The sequence below is a fragment of the Meles meles genome, chromosome X, assembly GCF_922984935.1.
Source record: "Meles meles chromosome X, mMelMel3.1 paternal haplotype, whole genome shotgun sequence".
Lineage (NCBI taxonomy): Eukaryota > Metazoa > Chordata > Mammalia > Carnivora > Mustelidae > Meles > Meles meles.
In genome coordinates this window covers 74,005,461-74,023,274 of record NC_060087.1, presented here as the reverse complement: position 1 = coordinate 74,023,274, position 17,814 = coordinate 74,005,461, and positions in this window count along the sequence as shown.

Below are 17,814 nucleotides of genomic sequence, written 5' to 3'. Positions count from 1 at the left end.
CTTCATATGTATTGTATTGGGCATAGTCACAATGAAATCTTATATCTGTCATACTTGTCAGAAAGTATGGATCTAATGTATTGAAGGGGATGATTAGGCAAATATTATAATTACTATTTTACTAAAACTCAGGAAGGAATAGGTTGAATTACAAGCTTAGGAAATGAATTAGCCAATTAGTGACTGAAAAATTCTGACTACTAGACCAATGCTCTTCCTATACTGTGTCTCCCACAGACCAGATATAAAATGTCAATAAAAGTACATGTGTCCAGTACACAGACCTGCAATTTTTGAGCCACACTAACAGCTCTAGAGGTACTTGAATTCTACTTTCCTGCAGAGAAAAGAAAGGAAAAGAAAGAAGTATAAATAAAAACTACTATTTATGAAACACTGACTATGTTAGGAGCCATACTAAGCCATTCTAAGCACTTGTATCACATATAGAATGTCATATTCTTGCAATATTTCTTATAGATAATGCCATGGTGAAAAGTGGTAAGTTGTTTATGCCATTTCTCTAAAAATCTAAAGTTGTATCACCCACTTTCCATAAGTATATAATCTAAAAAATATTTTGTAAAGGTCAACTTTATTTGCACTTTATTTAAGAAGCATATGTAAACATTTTAATGTAATATTTAAAAGTACATTTAGTGGGGCACCTGGGTGGCTCAGTGGGTTAAAGCCTCTGCCTTTGGCTCAGGTCATGATCCCAGGGTCCTGGGATCAAGCCCCACATCGGGCTTTCTGCTCAGGGGGGAGCCTGCTTCCTCTCTCTCTGCCTGCTTCTCTGCCTACTTGTGATCTCTGTCTGTCAAATGAATAAATAAAATCCTTTAAAAAAAAGTACATTTAGTATATTTAAAGTTAATTTTTGGGGCGCCTGGGTGGCTCAGTGGTTTAAGCCGCTGCCTTCGGCTCAGGTCATGATCTCAGGGTCCTGGGATCGAGTCCCGCATCAGGCTCGATGCTTGGCAGGGAGCCTGCTTCCCTCTCACTCTCTCTGCCTGCCTCTCTGCCTACTTGTGATCTCTCTGCCTACTTGTGAGCTCTCTCTGTCAAATAAATAAATAAAATCTTTAAAAAAAAGTTAATTTTTATAACTTTTAACTATTCCTTTTGTATATTAAACTAATAGAAAAACACTAGAATCCTGATGTGTGATCAAAATATGGAAGAAAATGAAAATGAAAGTAATGGGAAAACATTAAATATTTACTTGAACAATATTAAAAATGACCACATCCAACATTTCCCATAGAGGATTAAAATGCAGTTATCAGGAGATTGTAAAATTTCAATTGCAGGTTATGCCTCACCCATTTTAAATGGCTACTCACCAATGCTGAGATCAACGTGATATTCATCTTTTTTTTTTTTAAGAAAATACAATCACTTAAACATTTATGGGACAGTAGGGAAATAGTGAAGAAATGTTTATAGGGGGAGTCAAGATGGCTGGAAGTAGGAGGAGGCACCATTTCAACCTGTACCCTAAAGTGAGCTGATTACCTACCAAAGAACTCCGACCACCCATGAAATCAGCCTGAAATCAGAATTATACACGTCTGGATCTCTACAGGAGCAGAAGACGCCAGTGGCAGGTAAAGCAGACTGGGAATGTCCGACTGATATCAGAAGATAAACAAAAGGGGGAGGGAGCCACCAGAGGTGACCTATCAGAAAGTAACACCCCAACACGAGAGTGCTCTGCGTCTGGGGACCAGCATTAACTTGGAGTCTGGTTGAAGGCACTCAAAAAACAAAGAGCAAAGGATCGCGGGGGGGTAATAGTGGGAACCTGGGCGGTTAGGGTCAGGGACCTAAGTCCCCGGACCCAGGACAGCCTCCCCTGGCGCAGAGCCAGAGAGAGTGCGGCGGAGAAATCAGGTCTCTGTCCCTGAGCGGCCACTGCACCTGAACGCCAGTGTGCCCGAGAACGAGTGGGGTCTGGCTCCCGTGAGGGGCTGGGAGCCTGGCCAGACGGCAATCCTGAAACACGCGCGTCCCACACCCTCCCTTGGGAAAGGTGCTCATAGGCGCTAGCCTGGAGCTCTGGCAGCCAGAAAAACCAGACATTCCCAGCCCGGGACAGCGGGAAAATCTCAGTGCGCGATCTCTGCTCGGAACCTCTCTGGCGGTCTGGAGCTGCCTAGACAGCCACCGCTGCCCTGGTTTTGGGTACAACGAGGAGCTCCTGCATCCCCAGGGACAGTGACTCAGAACCAACTCTGCCAGCAGCTTTTGCAAAAGTCTGAGGCTTCTCTCTGAGAGGGAGGTTGGGGTGCTGTTTGCTCTCCTCTAAACCTCCAAAAACCATCAAAAGCTGTCAAGGCGAGAGAAAGCAGATGAAAGAACATAAAAACCCCCAGAGAACAAAAGGCTGAAAAAAACGGTTTCCTGAAAAAAAAAAGAGCTCACCCCCTTTAGGGGAGCGGGAGGACCTAACTCAGGGAACATCATTGTCTGAAAACCCACGTGGCAGGCCCCTCCCCCAGAAAACCAACCAGGAAGGAAGAAAAAAAAAAAAAAGACTACAAGAGAACAATCACCACTACTTCATAAATACAACTTTTATTTTTAACTCTTTACCAATATTCTGGTTCTTTTTAAATTTTTTAACCTATTTTTTATACTTTTTATAATTTTTTAACCTATTTACCATCACACTGAGATGTCCAGTACATCAAATTCTTTAATAACCTTCTAACCTGAACTTTTTGATACATATACCCGTGTTTTTCTTTTGTTTTTCTATTTTTTTAATTCTTTTTAATTTTAACTTAGTTTAGTCTAGTTTATTCTTTTTTAATTTTTATTTTCTACTATACATATAGAGTTAAACTTCAAGGTAATCCCCTTTCCCCAATTAATGCTACCCCTATAAGCAAACCAGTTTCTAATCCCCCTGTAACTTAGGAAAGTTGAGTCCCTTAACAAAAACATCAAGATACCTTCAGGAAGAATCAAAATAACCTTCCTCACCCACACTGAGAATCTATAACCATTCTCCCAATTTTTCCTTCTGTCAGTGTTTCTGTGAATTTGTGTTTGTCCTAATAATATATAAACCTTATACTTGGGGTTCTTTCTGATGAGGTTCTTCCCTTTTTTTTGCTTATATATACATATTTTTTTCTCTTGTCATATAATTTTATCACTCTTTTTGTCTGTCTGTTTTTGTTTGTATACTCCACAAATCTTACCTTGTGGCCCATTTGGGCTGAGCCTTCTCTTTAATCTTCCCTTTTTTTCCTATCTCTCTCTCTCTTTTTTTTTTCCTTTTTTTTCCTTTTTTTTTTCCTTTTTTTCCCTCTTTTCTTTCCCCTTTTTTTTTCTTTCTTCTTCTCTATTTCTTTTTCTTTTCTTTTTTCTCTCATTTGGGTGGGGAATCCTGATTGCACAGAAGCGTTCCAGGGTGAACATTGACTGCACCACAATCGATAAGTCCAGCTGCATCTGTTTAGTCATCTCTTACCAAAATGACTAGGAGGAGGAATACCCAACAGAAGAAAAATACAGAGGATGGGCCTTCTGCAACAGAGCTAATGGCTATCGACATAGACAATATGTCAGAAAAGGAATTCAGACTAACAATTATCCAGGCAATAGCTAGGTTGGAGAAAGCCATGGATGACCAAACAGAATTGATTAGGGCAGAACTGAAAGCCACCAGGGATGATGTTCACAATGTTAGGGCAGAACTGAAAGCCACCAGGGATGATGTTCAAAATGCTCTCAATGAGTTCCAATCCAATCTAAATTCTCTAAAAGCTAGGGTAACTGAGACAGAAGATAGAATTAGTGATCTGGAGGACAAACAGATAGAGAGAAAGGATCAGGAGGAAGCCTGGAACAAACAGCTCAGAAGCCACGAAAACAGAATCAGGGAAATAAACGATGCCATGAAACGTTCCAACGTCAGAATTATTGGAATCCCTGAAGGGGAAGAAAAAGAAAGAAGTCTAGAAGATATAGTGGAAGAAGTTGTCTATGAAAATTTTCCCAATCTCACGAATGGAAACAACGTTCATGTACTAGAGGCAGAAAGATTTCCTCCTGAGATTTTAGATTCTCGAAAGTCCTCACGGCACCTTATCGTTAGAATGGGGAATTTTGTTTCAAGAGAGACCCTCTTAAAAGCAGCTGGGACAAAGAAGCTTCTTACATACAGAGGAAAGCCCATTAGAATAACGTCAGACCTTTCCACAGAGACCTGGCAAGCCAGGAAGGGCTGGCAAAATATATTCAGAGTACTAAATGAGAAGAACATGCAACCAAGAATACTCTATCCAGCAAGACTGACTTTTAAAATGGATGGAGAGATAAAGAGTTTCCAAGACCGGCAAGGCTTAAAAGACTATGCAACCACCAAGCCGACACTGCAGGAAATATTAAGGGGGGTCCTATAAGAGAGAAAAAATCCTAAGAATATCATTGAACAGAAATATAGAAACAATCTATAGACAGAAAGACTTCAAAGGCAACACGATGTCAATAAAAACCTATCTCTCAATAATCACTCTCAATGTGAATGGCCTAAATGCGCCCATCAAACGACACAGAGTTGCAGATTGGATAAAACGACAGGACCCAACCATATGTTGTCTACAAGAGACCTATTTTGAACCTAAGGATACACCCAGACTGAAAGTGAAGGGATGGAGAAGCATCTTTCATGCCAATGGGCCTCAAAAGAAGGCCGGAGTAGCGATTCTCATATCAGATAAATTAGATTTTAAACTAAAGACTGTAGTCAGAGATACAGAAGGACACTACATAATTCTTAAAGGGACTATCCGACAAGACGATGTAACAATTGTGAATATCTATGCCCCCAATATGGGAGCACCCAATTACATAAGAAAACTATTAATCAAGATAAAGAGTCATATTGATATGAATACAATAATAGTAGGAGATCTTAATACGCCTCTCTCAGAAATAGACAGATCATCAAGGCAGAAAATTAATAAAGAAATAAGAGCATTGAATGAAACATTGGACCAGATGGACCTCATCGACGTATATAGAACATTCCACCCTAAAACAACAGAATACTCATTCTTCTCAAGTGCACATGGAACATTCTCCAGAATAGACCACATACTGGGTCACAAAGCAGGACTCAACCAATACCAAAAGACTGACATTATTCCCTGCATATTCTCCGATCACAATGCTTTGAAACTGGAGCTCAATCACAAGGAAAAGTTCAGAAGGAACTCAAACACCTGGAAGCTAAAGACCACCTTGCTTAAGAATGCTTGGATCAACCAGGAGATCAAAGACGAACTTAAACAATTCATGGAAACCAATGAGAATGAAGACACCTCGGTCCAAAACCTATGGGATACAGCAAAGGCGGTTCTAAGGGGGAAATACATAGCCATCCAAGCCTCCCTCAAAAACATTGAAAAATCCAGAATACACCAGCTGTCTCTACACCTTAAAGAACTGGAGAATCAACAACAAATCAAACCAACTCCACATGCAAGAAGGGAAATAATCAAGATTAGAGCAGAGATCAATGAGGTAGAAACGAGAGATACAGTAGAACGTATCAATGAAACTAGAAGCTGGTTTTTTGAAAGAATCAATGAGATCGATAAAGCATTGGCCACACTAATCCAAAAGAAAAGAGAGAAAGCCCAAATTAATAAAATTATGAATGAAAAGGGAGAGATCACAACTAACACCAAGGAAATAGAAACAATCATCAGAAATTATTACCAACAGTTATATGCCAATAAGCTAAGCAACCTAGATGAAATGGATGCATTCCTGGAAAGCTACAAACTCCCAAAATTGAACCAGGAAGAAATTGACAACCTGAATAGACCGATATCTCCAATGAGATTGAAGCAGTGATCAAAAACCTCCCAAAAAACAAGAGCCCAGGACCTGACGGATTCCCTGGGGAATTCTACCAAACTTTCAAAGAAGAAATAACACCAATTCTCCTGAAGCTGTTCCAAAAAATTGAAGCAGAAGGAAAACTTCCAGACTCTTTTTATGAAGCCAGCATTACCCTGATCCCCAAACCAGGCAAAGACCCTACCAAAAAAGAGAATTTCAGACCAATATCACTGATGAATATGGATGCAAAGATTCTCAACAAGATCCTAGCAAACAGGATCCAGCAGCACATTAAAAAGATTATCCACCATGACCAGGTGGGATTCATCCCTGGGTTGCAAGGTTGGTTCAACATTCGCAAATCAATCAGTGTGATAGAACACATCAATAAGAGAAGAGAGAAGAACCACATGGTCCTCTCAATTGATGCAGAAAAAGCATTTGACAAAATCCAGCATCCGTTCCTGATGAAAACGCTTCAAAGTATAGGGATAGAGGGAACATTCCTGAACTTCATAAAATCTATCTATGAAAGACCCACAGCAAATATCATCCTCAATGGGAAAAAGCTTGCAGCCTTCCCGTTGAGATCAGGAACACGACAAGGATGCCCACTCTCACCACTCTTGTTCAACATAGTATTAGAAGTTCTAGCAACGGCAATCAGACAACAAAGAGAAATAAAAGGTATCCAAATTGGCAAGGAAGAAGTCAAACTCTCTCTCTTCGCAGATGACATGATTCTTTATATGGAAAACCCCAAAGACTCCACCCCCAAACTACTAGAACTCATACAGCAATTCAGTAACGTGGCAGGATACAAAGTCAATGTACAGAAATCAGTGGCTTTTTTATACACCAACAATGAAAATACAGAAAGGGAAATTAGAGAATCGATTCCATTTACTATAGCACCAAGAACCATAAGATACCTGGGCATAAACCTAACCAAAGAAGTAAAGGACCTATACTCGAGGAACTACAGAACACTCATGAAAGAAATTGAAGAAGACACAAAAAGATGGAAGACTGTTCCATGCTCTTGGATTGGAAGAATAAACATTGTTAAAATGTCTATACTGCCTAGAGCAATCTATATTTTAATGCCATTCCGATCAAAATTCCACCGATATTTTTCAAAGAGCTGGAGCAAATAATCCTAAAATTTGTATGGAGCCAGAAGAGACCCCGAATTGCTAAGGAAATGTTGAAAAACAAAAACAAAACTGGCAGCATCACGTTACCCGATTTCAAGCTTTACTACAAAGCTGTGATCACCAAGACAGCGTGGTACTGGCATAAAAACAGACACATAGACCAGTGGAACAGAGTGGAGAGCCCAGATATGGACCCTCAACTCTATGGTCAAATAATCTTCGACAAAACAGGAAAAAATATTCAATGGAAAAAAGACAGTCTCTTCAATAAATGGTGCTGGGAAAACTGGACAGCGATATGTAGAAGAATGAAACTCGACCATTCTCTTACACCGTACACAAAGATAAACTCGAAATGGATAAAAGACCTAAACGTGAGACAGGAATCTATCAGAATCCTAGAGGAGAACGTAGGCAGTAACCTCTTCGATATCAGCCACAGCAACTTTTTTCAAGATATGTCTCCAAAGGCCAAGGAAACAAAAGCAAAAATGAACTTTTGGGACTTCCTCAAGATCAAAAGCTTCTGCCCAGCAAAGGAAACAGTCAACAAAACAAAGAGGCAACCCACGGAATGGGAGAAGATATTTACAAATGACAGTACAGACAAAAGGTTGATATCCAGGATCTATAAAGAACTTCTCAAACTCAACACACACAAAACAGATAATCATATCAAAAAATGGGGAGAAGATATGAACAGACACTTCTCCAACGAAGACCTACAAATGGCTATCAGACACATGAAAAAATGTTCATCATCACTAGCCATCAGGGAGATTCAAATTAAAACCGCATTGAGATACCACCTGACACCAGTTAGAATGGCCAAAATTAGCAAGACAGGAAACAACGTGTGTTGGAGAGGATGTGGAGAAAGAGGAACCCTCTTACACTGTTGGTGGGAATGCAAGTTAGTGCAGCCACTTTGGAGAACAGTGTGGAGATTCCTGAAGAAATTAAAAATAGAGCTTCCCTATGACCCTGCAATTGCACTGTTGGGTATTTACCCCAAAGATACAGATGTAGTGAAAAGAAGGGCCATTTGTACCCCAATGTTTATTGCAGCAATGGCTACGGTCGCCAAACTGTGGAAAGAACCAAGATGCCCTTCAACGGATGAATGGATAAGGAAGATGTGGTCCATATACACAATGGAGTATTATGCCTCTATCAGAAAGGACGAATACCCAACTTTTGTAGCAACATGGACGGGACTGGAAGAAATTATGCTGAGCGAAATAAGTCAAGCAGAGAGAGTCAAGTATCATATGGTCTCACTTATTTGTGGAGCATAACAAATAACATGGAGGACATGGGGAGATGGAGAGGAGAGGGAGTTGAGGGAAACTGGAAGGGGAGATGAACCATGAGAGACTATGGACTCTGAAAAACAACTAGAGGGTTATGAAGGGGCGGCGGGGGAGTGGGGGGGTTGGGAGGTTGAGGGACCAGGTGGTGGGTAATGAGGAGGGCACGTACTGCATGGAGCACTGGGTGTGATGCCAAAACAATGAACACTGTTATGCTGTAAATAAACAAATAAAAAAAAATAAATAAAAAAAAAGAAATGTTTATAAAAATACTGCTTTCTATAAAGTTAAAAGAGAAATCATTGAAAATGTCTAAATAACCATTTGCATTATTGAGGTGAAGTAGATTGCAGCTTGAGTAAACAGATTATTACTAATGTTAATATCTAGACATTAAACAAGTAAATTATAAACTGTGGAGGTTGACATATTAGGGGACTTCAAGGAGGTCTGGATAAAATCTGAAGAATGTTTTTCTTTAAATTCACTTTAATTTCCAAAATTCATTGTTATATGGTATTATAAATGAGGAAGAAGTTCACAAGAGCAAACAAATAAGACTTCATGCTAAAGGCCCATGGTAAAGAATCTTGAAGAGAGCTGTATGTTATTTGTGTAGTTTTTATAAGTACTACCCCAATCTCTGCAAAGTTTCAAGGCAGAAGTAATTATTAGAGTTGGTTTTAGGCTCTTTTGGTTAATTAACTACAAGCTGGAGAAGGTTTCTTCCACCTAGGTCCTGCTGGATCCTGTTTTTCATAGGATAATATTATAGTCTAGTTAAATATCCTAGCTAGAGGACTAGTGGTTTTAACAGTATAGACTGAAAGTGAAAATATCAACACAAATTGACAATGAGGATAACGTGTGAGGGAGTTAAGATTCCTATGTTTTAGAACCCACTATCAACAGCAAGCCAATTAACTTCTCTTAGGCTATTTCCCTACTTATAAAGTGGAGGTTAATCATATTGTTCTTAATTATCATACAGGAGCAATCTTGGTAGAGGATGTATGTTAAGAATGGCACAAAGGGGCACCTGGGTGGCTCAGTGGGTTAAAGCCTCTGCCTTCAGCTCCGGTCATGATGCCAGGGTCCTGGGATCAAGCCCCACATCTGGCTCTCTGCTCAGCAGGGAGCCTACTTCCTCCTCTCTCTCTCTGCCTGCCTCTCTGCCTACTTGTAATCTCTGTCTGTCAAATAAATAAATAAAATATTAAAAAAAAAGAATGGCACAAAAACAAAATCCTCTTTCTGACGGAATTGTTACTAATGAGAGAACTAACAATAAACGTGGGCTTGCCACATTTTGCACAATGGAATAGGAAAACTTAGCCAAATATAAAACAAAACCAAAAACAAACAAACAAAACAAAATAAAACAAAACAAAAAACCCAAAGCCTTCAAAGTGAAGAGACACTAGAGGGAACTGGAAAGAGAGACATATTAAACAGATTTATTATTTGAATTCCTGGATGCAGCCATGCCTGATTCTATCCCTGGAAATTTCAGTTAAGTCACCAAATAAGTTACTTTTTTAAAATTAAGCCCTCCCTTACCCTATCTCTTCAAAAGAAAAGAATGGCACAAAGTTCATCAGGCTATACAAATACTAGATCTTGCCTTTCTTTTTTTCACTCTTCCAGTTTTAGGATTATCCAGTAAGCATGTTGGCATAGAACTACAACACATTTATGTGGCTGCAACATCATTTTAACTTTTTTCTTTTGTTCTACTTATTTAAAAGAAGTGGTATGACAACAATAACATATTATTACAGTTTTCTATGAAAATGCTGTGTGTTGTACACTAAAACACAAATGTGAAACTGAGGAAATTTTAATCAGAGAAAAGCTTTCCTTTTGCATTTTCCTCAAGCTTATCTGGGTTTGAGGAGGGATAGAGTGAATTTTAAGCTTAAAAATGCATTGTACAAGTACAGAGGATGGAGCATAATGTAACTGGCTAAACAATTATAAAGTTGAGTTAAACAACTCTGGATAAGAGTCAGAAAGATATTTTGATTGATGAATTAATCTATAGACTTACAAAATGCTGAGTAGCAGAGAAACCTATTTTGGCTTGCAAATCTCACTATCTTGCTATCACTAAGCTACAATTTCATCTATTGTGTAAGTGAGATATATAACTGGAGTTGTATGTCTTAGATCTGTAGATGGGACTTTATGTTATCTTCATTAATGTGGCAGCCTTTCAGTCATTGCAAATATTCTGTTAACAAGGTAGTGGTAGGAATGAGGGGTTAAGATGGCGGGGAAGTAGGAGGAGGTACCATTTCAACCTGTACCCTAAAGTGAGCTGATTACCTACCAAAGAACTCCGACCACCCATGAAATCAGCCTGAGATCAGAATTATACACGTCTGGATCTCTACAGGAGCAGAAGACGCCAGTGGCAGGTAAAGCAGACTGGGAGCATAGGAGTGATATCCAAAGATAAACAAAAGGGGGAGGGAGCCACCAGAGGTGACCGATTGGAAATTAATACCCCAATACGAGAGTGCTCTGCGTCTGGGGACCAGCATTAACTTGGAGTCTGGTTGAAAGCACTCAAAAAACAAACAGCAAAGGATCTCGGGGGTAATAGTTGGAACCTGGGCAGTTAGGGTCAGGGACCTAAGTCCCCGGACCCAGGACAGCCTCCCCTGGCGCTGAGCCAGAGAGAGTGCGGCAGAGAAATCAGGTCTCCCTCCCTGAGCCGCCAATGCGCCTGAACGCCAGGGCACCCGAGAACGAGTGGGGTCTGGCTCCCATGAGGGGCTGGAAGCCTGGCCAGAGGGCAATCCTGAAACACAGGCGCCCCACACCCTCCCTTGGGATAGGTGCTCATAGGCTCTAGCCTGGAGCTCTGGCATCCAGAAAAACCAGACATTCCCAGCCCAGGACAGCGGGAAAACCTCAGTGTGCGATCTCTGCTCCGAACCTCTCTGGCAGTCTGGAGCTGCCTAGACAGCCACCGCTGCCCTGGTTTTGGGTACAACGAGGAGCTCCTGCATCCCCAGGGACAGTGACTCAGAACCGACTCTGCCAGCAGCTCTTGCAAAACATTCTGAGGCTTCTCTCTGAGAGGAAGGTCTGGGTGCAGTTTGCTCTCCTCTAAACCTCCAAAAACCATCAAAAGCTGTCAAGGCGAGAGAAAGCAGATGAAAGAACATAAAAACCCCCACAGAAAAAACCCAGAGAACAAAAGGCTGAAAAAAACCAGTTTCCTCAGAGCTCACCCCCTTGAGGGGAGCCAGAGGACCTAACTCAGGGAATATCATTGTCTGAAAACCCACATGGCAGGCCCCTCCCCCAGAAAACCAACCAGGAAGGAAGGAAAAAAAAAAGCACTACAAGAGAACAACCACCACTACTTCATAAATACAACTTTTATTTTTAACTCTTTACCAATATTCTGGTTCTTTTTTTTATACATACAGATAATTTTTTAACCTATTTACCACCACACTGAGATGTCCTGTACATCAAATTATTTAATAACCTTCTAACCTGAACTTTTTGATACATACACCCGTGTTTTTCTTTTGTTTTTCTATTTTTTTTAATTCTTTTTTAATTTTAACTTAGTTTAGTCTAGTTTATTCTTTTTTAATTTTTATTTTCTACTATACATATAGAGTTAAACTTCAAGGTAATCCCCTTTCCCCAATCAATGCTACCCCTATAGGCAAACCAGTTTCTAATCCCCCTGTAACTTAGGAAAGTTAAGTCCCTTAACAAAAACATCAAGATACCTTCAGGAAGAATCAAAATAACCTTCCTCACCCACACTGAGAATCTATAACCATTCTCCCAATTTTTCCTTCTGTCAGTGTTTCTGTGAATTTGTGTTTGTCCTGATAATATATAAACCTTATACTTGGGGTTCTTTCTGATGAGGTTCTTCCCTTTTTTTTTTTGCTTATATATACATATTTTTTTTCTCTTGTCATATACTTTTATCACTCTTTTTGTCTGTCTGTTTTTGTTTGTATACTCCACAAATCTTACCTTGTGGCCCATTTGGGCTGAGCCTTCTCTTTTATCTTCCCTTTTTTTCCTATCTCTCTCTCTCTTTTTTTTTTCCTTTTTTCTTTCCCCTTTTTTTCTTTCTTCTTCTCTATTTCTTTTTCTTTTCTTTTTTCTCTCATTTGGGTGGGGAATCCAGATTGCACAGAAGCGTTCCAGGGTGCACATTGACTGCACCACAATCGATAAGTCCAGCTACAACTGATCAGTCATCTCTTACCAAAATGACTAGGAGGAGGAATACCCAACAGAAGAAAAATACAGAGGATGGGCCTTCTGCAACAGAGCTAATGGCTATCGACATAGACAATATGTCAGAAAAGGAATTCAGACTAACAATTATCCAGGCAATAGCTAGGTTGGAGAAAGCCATGGATGACCAAACAGAATTGATTAGGGCAGAACTGAAAGCCACCAGGGATGATGTTCACAATATTAGGGCATAACTGAAAGCCACCAGGGAAGATGTTCAAAATGCTCTCAATGAGTTCCAATCTAATCTAAATTCTCTAAAAGCTAGGGTAACTGAGACAGAAGATAGAATTAGTGACCTGGAGGACAAACAGATAGAGAGAAAGGATCAGGAGGAAGCCTGGAACAAACAGCTCAGAAGCCACGAAAACAGAATCAGGGAAATAAACGATGCCATGAAACGTTCCAACGTCAGAATTATTGGAATCCCTGAAGGGGAGGAAAAAGAAAGAAGTCTAGAAGATATAGTGGAAGAAGTTGTCTATGAAAATTTTCCCAATCACAATAATGGAAACAACATTCATGTACTAGAGGCAGAAAGATTTCCTCCCAAGATTTTAGATTCTCGAAAGTCCTCACAACACTTTATAGTTAGAATGAGGAATTATGTTTCAAGAGAGACCCTCTTAAAAGCAGCTAGGACAAAGAAGCTCCTTACATACAGAGGAAAGCCCATTAGAATAACGCCAGACCTTTCCACAGAGACCTGGCAAGCCAGGAAGGGCTGGCAAAATATATTCAGAGTACTAAATGAGAAGAACATGCAACCAAGAATACTCTATCCATCAAGACTGACATTTAAAATGCATGGAGAGATAAAGAGTTTCCAAGACCGGCAAGGCTCAAAAGACTATGCAACCACCAAGCCGACACTGCAGGAAATATTAAGGGGGGTCCTATAAAAGAGAAAAAATCCTAAGAATATCATTGAACAGAAATATAGAAACAATCTACAGAAAGAAAGACTTCAAAGATAACACGATGTCAATAAAAACCTATCTCTCAATAATCACTCTCAATGTGAATGGCCTAAATGCGCCCATAAAATGAAACAGGGTTGCAGATTGGATAAAATGACAGGACCCATCCATATGTTGTCTACAAGAGACCCATTTTGAACCTAAGGATACACCCAGACTGAAAGTGAAGGGATGGAGAAGCATCTTTCATGCCAATGGGCCTCAAAAGAAGGCCGGGGTAGCGATTCTCATATCAGATAAATTAGATTTTAAACTAAAGACTGTAGTCAGAGATACAGAAGGACACTACATCATTCTTAAAGGGACTATCCACCAAGATGATATAACAATTGTGAATATCTATGCCCCCAATATGGGAGCACCCAATTACATAGGAAAACTATTAATCAAGATAAAAAGTCATATTGATATGAATACAATAATACTAGGAGATCTTAATACGCCTCTCTCAGAAATAGACAGATCATCGAAGCAGAAAATTAATAAAGAAATAAGAGCATTGAATGAAACATTGGACCAGATGGACCTCATAGACATATACAGAACATTCCACCCTAAAACAACAGAATACTCATTCTTCTCAAGTGCACATGGAACCTTCTCCAGAATAGACCACATACTGGGTCACAAAGCAGGACTCAACCAATACCAAAAGACTGACATTATTCCCTGCATATTCTCCGATCACAATGCTTTGAAACTGGAGCTCAATCACAAGGAAAAGTTCAGAAGGAACTCAAACACCTGGAAGCTAAAGACCACCTTGCTTAAGAATGCTTGGATCAACCAGGAGATCAAAGACGAACTTAAACAATTCATGGAAACCAATGAGAATGAAGACACTTCGGTCCAAAACCTATGGGACACAGCAAAGGCGGTTCTAAGGGGGAAATACATAGCCATCCAAGCCTCCCTCAAAAACATTGAAAAATCCAGAATACACCAGCTGTCTCTACACCTTAAAGAACTGGAGAATCAACAACAAATCAAACCAACTCCACATGCAAGAAGGGAAATAATCAAGATTAGAGCAGAGATCAATGAGGTAGAAACGAGAGATACAGTAGAACATATCAATGAAACTAGAAGCTGGTTTTTTGAAAGAATCAATAAGATCGATAAAGCATTGGCCACACTAATCCAAAAGAAAAGAGAGAAAGCCCAAATTAATAAAATTATGAATGAAAAGGGAGATATCACAACTAACACCAAGGATATAGAAACGATCATCAGAAATTATTACCAACAGTTATATGCCAATAAGCTAAGCAACCTAGATGAAATGGATGCATTCCTGGAAAACTACAAACTCCCAAAATTGGACCAGGAAGAAATTGACAACCTGAATAGACCGACATCTAGTAACGAGATTGAAGCAGTGATCTAAAACCTCCCAAAAAACAAGAGCCCAGGACCTCATGGATTCCCTAGGGAATTCTACCAAACTTTCAAAGAAGAAATAACACCAATTCTCCTGAATCTTTTCCAAAAAATTGAAGCAGAAGGAAAACTTCCAGACTCTTTTTATGAAGCCAGCATTACCCTGATCCCCAAACCAGGCAAAGACCCTACCAAAAAGGAGAATTTCAGACCAATATCACTGATGAATATGGATGCAAAGATTCTCAACAAGATCCTAGCAAACAGGATCCAACAGCACATTAAAAAGATTATCCACCATGACCAAGTGGGATTCATCCCTGGGTTGCAAGTTTGGTTCAACATTCACAAATCAATCAATGTGATAGAACAAATCAATAAGAGAAGAGAGAAGAACCAGATGTTCCTCTCAATGGATGCAGAAAAAGCATTTGACAAAATCCAGCATCCGTACCTGATGAAAATGCTTCAAAGTATAGGGATAGAGGGAACATTCCTGAACTTCATAAAATCTATCTATGAAAGACCCACAGCAAATATCATCCTCAATGGGAAAAAGCTTGCAGCCTTCCCGTTGAGATCAGGAACACAACAAGGATGCCCACTCTCACCACTCTTGTTCAACATAGTATTAGAAGTCCTAGCAATGGCAATCAGACAACAAAGAGAAATAAAAGGTATCCAAATTGGCAAGGAAGAAGTCAAACTCTCTCTCTTTGCAGATGACATGATTCTTTATATGGAAAACCCCAAAGACTCCACCCCCAAACTACTAGAACTCATACAGCAATTCAGTAACGTGGCAGGATACAAAGTCAATGTACAGAAATCAGTGGTTTTCTTATACACTAACAATGAAAATACAGAAAGGGAAATTAGAGAATTGATTCCATTGACTATAGCACCAAGAACCATAAGATACCTGGGAATAAATCTAACCAAAGAGGTAAAGGACCTGTACTCGAGGAACTACAGAACACTCATGAAAGAAATTGAAGAAGACACAAAAAGATGGAAGACTGTTCCATGCTCTTGGATTGGAAGAATAAACATTGTTAAAATGTCTATACTGCCTAGAGCAATCTATACTTTAAATGCCATTCCGATCAAAATTCCACCGATATTTTTCAAAGAGCTGGAGCAAATAATCCTAAAATTTGTATGGAATCAGAAGAGACCCCGAATTGCTAAGGAAATGTTGAAAAACAAAAACAAAACTGGCGGCACCACGTTACCCGATTTCAAGCTTTACTACAAAGCTGTGATCACCAAGACAGCGTGGTACTGGCATAAAAACAGACACATAGACCAGTGAAACAGAGTAGAGAGCCCAGATATGGACCCTCAACTCTATGGTGAAATAATCTTCGACAAAACAGGAAAAAATATACAATGGAAAAAAGACAGTCTCTACAATAAATGGTGCTGGGAAAACTGGACAGCGATATGTAGAAGAATGAAACTCGACCATTCTCTTACACCGTACACAAAGATAAACTCGAAATGGATAAAAGACCTCAACGTGAGACAGGAATCTATCAGAATCCTAGAGGAGAACATAGGCAGCAACCTCTTCGATATCAGCCACAGCAACTTCTTCCAAGATATGTCTCCAAAGGCCAAGGAAACAAAAGCAAAAATGAACTTTTGGGACTTCATCAAGATCAAAAGCTTCTGCCCAGCAAAGGAAACAGTCAACAAAACAAAGAGGCAACCCACGGAATGGGAGAAGATATTTACAAATGACAGTACAGACAAAAGGTTGATATCCAGGATCTATAAAGAACTTCTCAAACTCAACACACACAAAACAGATAATCATATCAAAAAATGGGAAGAAGATATGAACAGACACTTCTCTAACGAAGACATACAAATGGCTATCAGACACATGAAAAAATGTTCATCATCACTAGCCATCAGGGAGATTCAAATTAAAACCACATTGAGAGACCAGCTGACACCAGTTAGAATGGCCAAAATTAGCAAGACAGGAAACAATGTGTGTTGGAGAGGATGTGGAGAAAGGGGAACCCTCTTACACTGTTGGTGGGAATGCAAGTTAGTGTGGCCACTTTGGAGAACAGTGTGGAGATTCCTCAAGAAATTAAAAATAGAGCTTTTCTATGACCCTGCAATTGCACTGCTGGGTATTTACCCCAAAGATACAGATGTAGTGAAAAGAAGGGCCATCTGCACCCCAATGTTTATTGCAGGAATGGCTACGGTCGCCAAACTGTGGAAAGAACCAAGATGCCCTTCAACGGATGAATGGATAAGGAAGATGTGGTCCATATACACAATGGAGTATTATGCCTCCATCAGAAAGGATGAATACCCAAGTTTTGTAGCAACATGGATGGGACTGGAAGAAATTATGCTGAGCGAAATATGTCAAGCAGAGAGAGTCAAGTATCATATGGTCTCACTTATTTGTGGAGCATAACAAATAACATGGAGGACATGGGGAGATGGAGAGGAGAGGGAGTTGAGGGAAACCGGAAGGGAAGATGAACCATGAGAGACTATGGGCTCTGAAAAACAACCAGAGGGTTTTGAAGGGGCAGGGGGGGTGGGAGGTTGAGGAACCAGGTGGTGGGTAATAGGGAGGGCACGTACTGCATGGAGCACTGGGTGTGATGCCAATACAATGAACACTTTTATGCTGTAAATAAACAAATAAAAAAAATGCAAAAAAAATTCAGTAAAAAAGATGTTAATGAGGTAGAAAAACAAACAAACAAACAAACAAAACAAGGTAGTGGTAGGTGGTTCAAGCTACTCTTGACAACCAAACCCCAAATTACCAAGTACTGTAACCTATTTACATCCTCC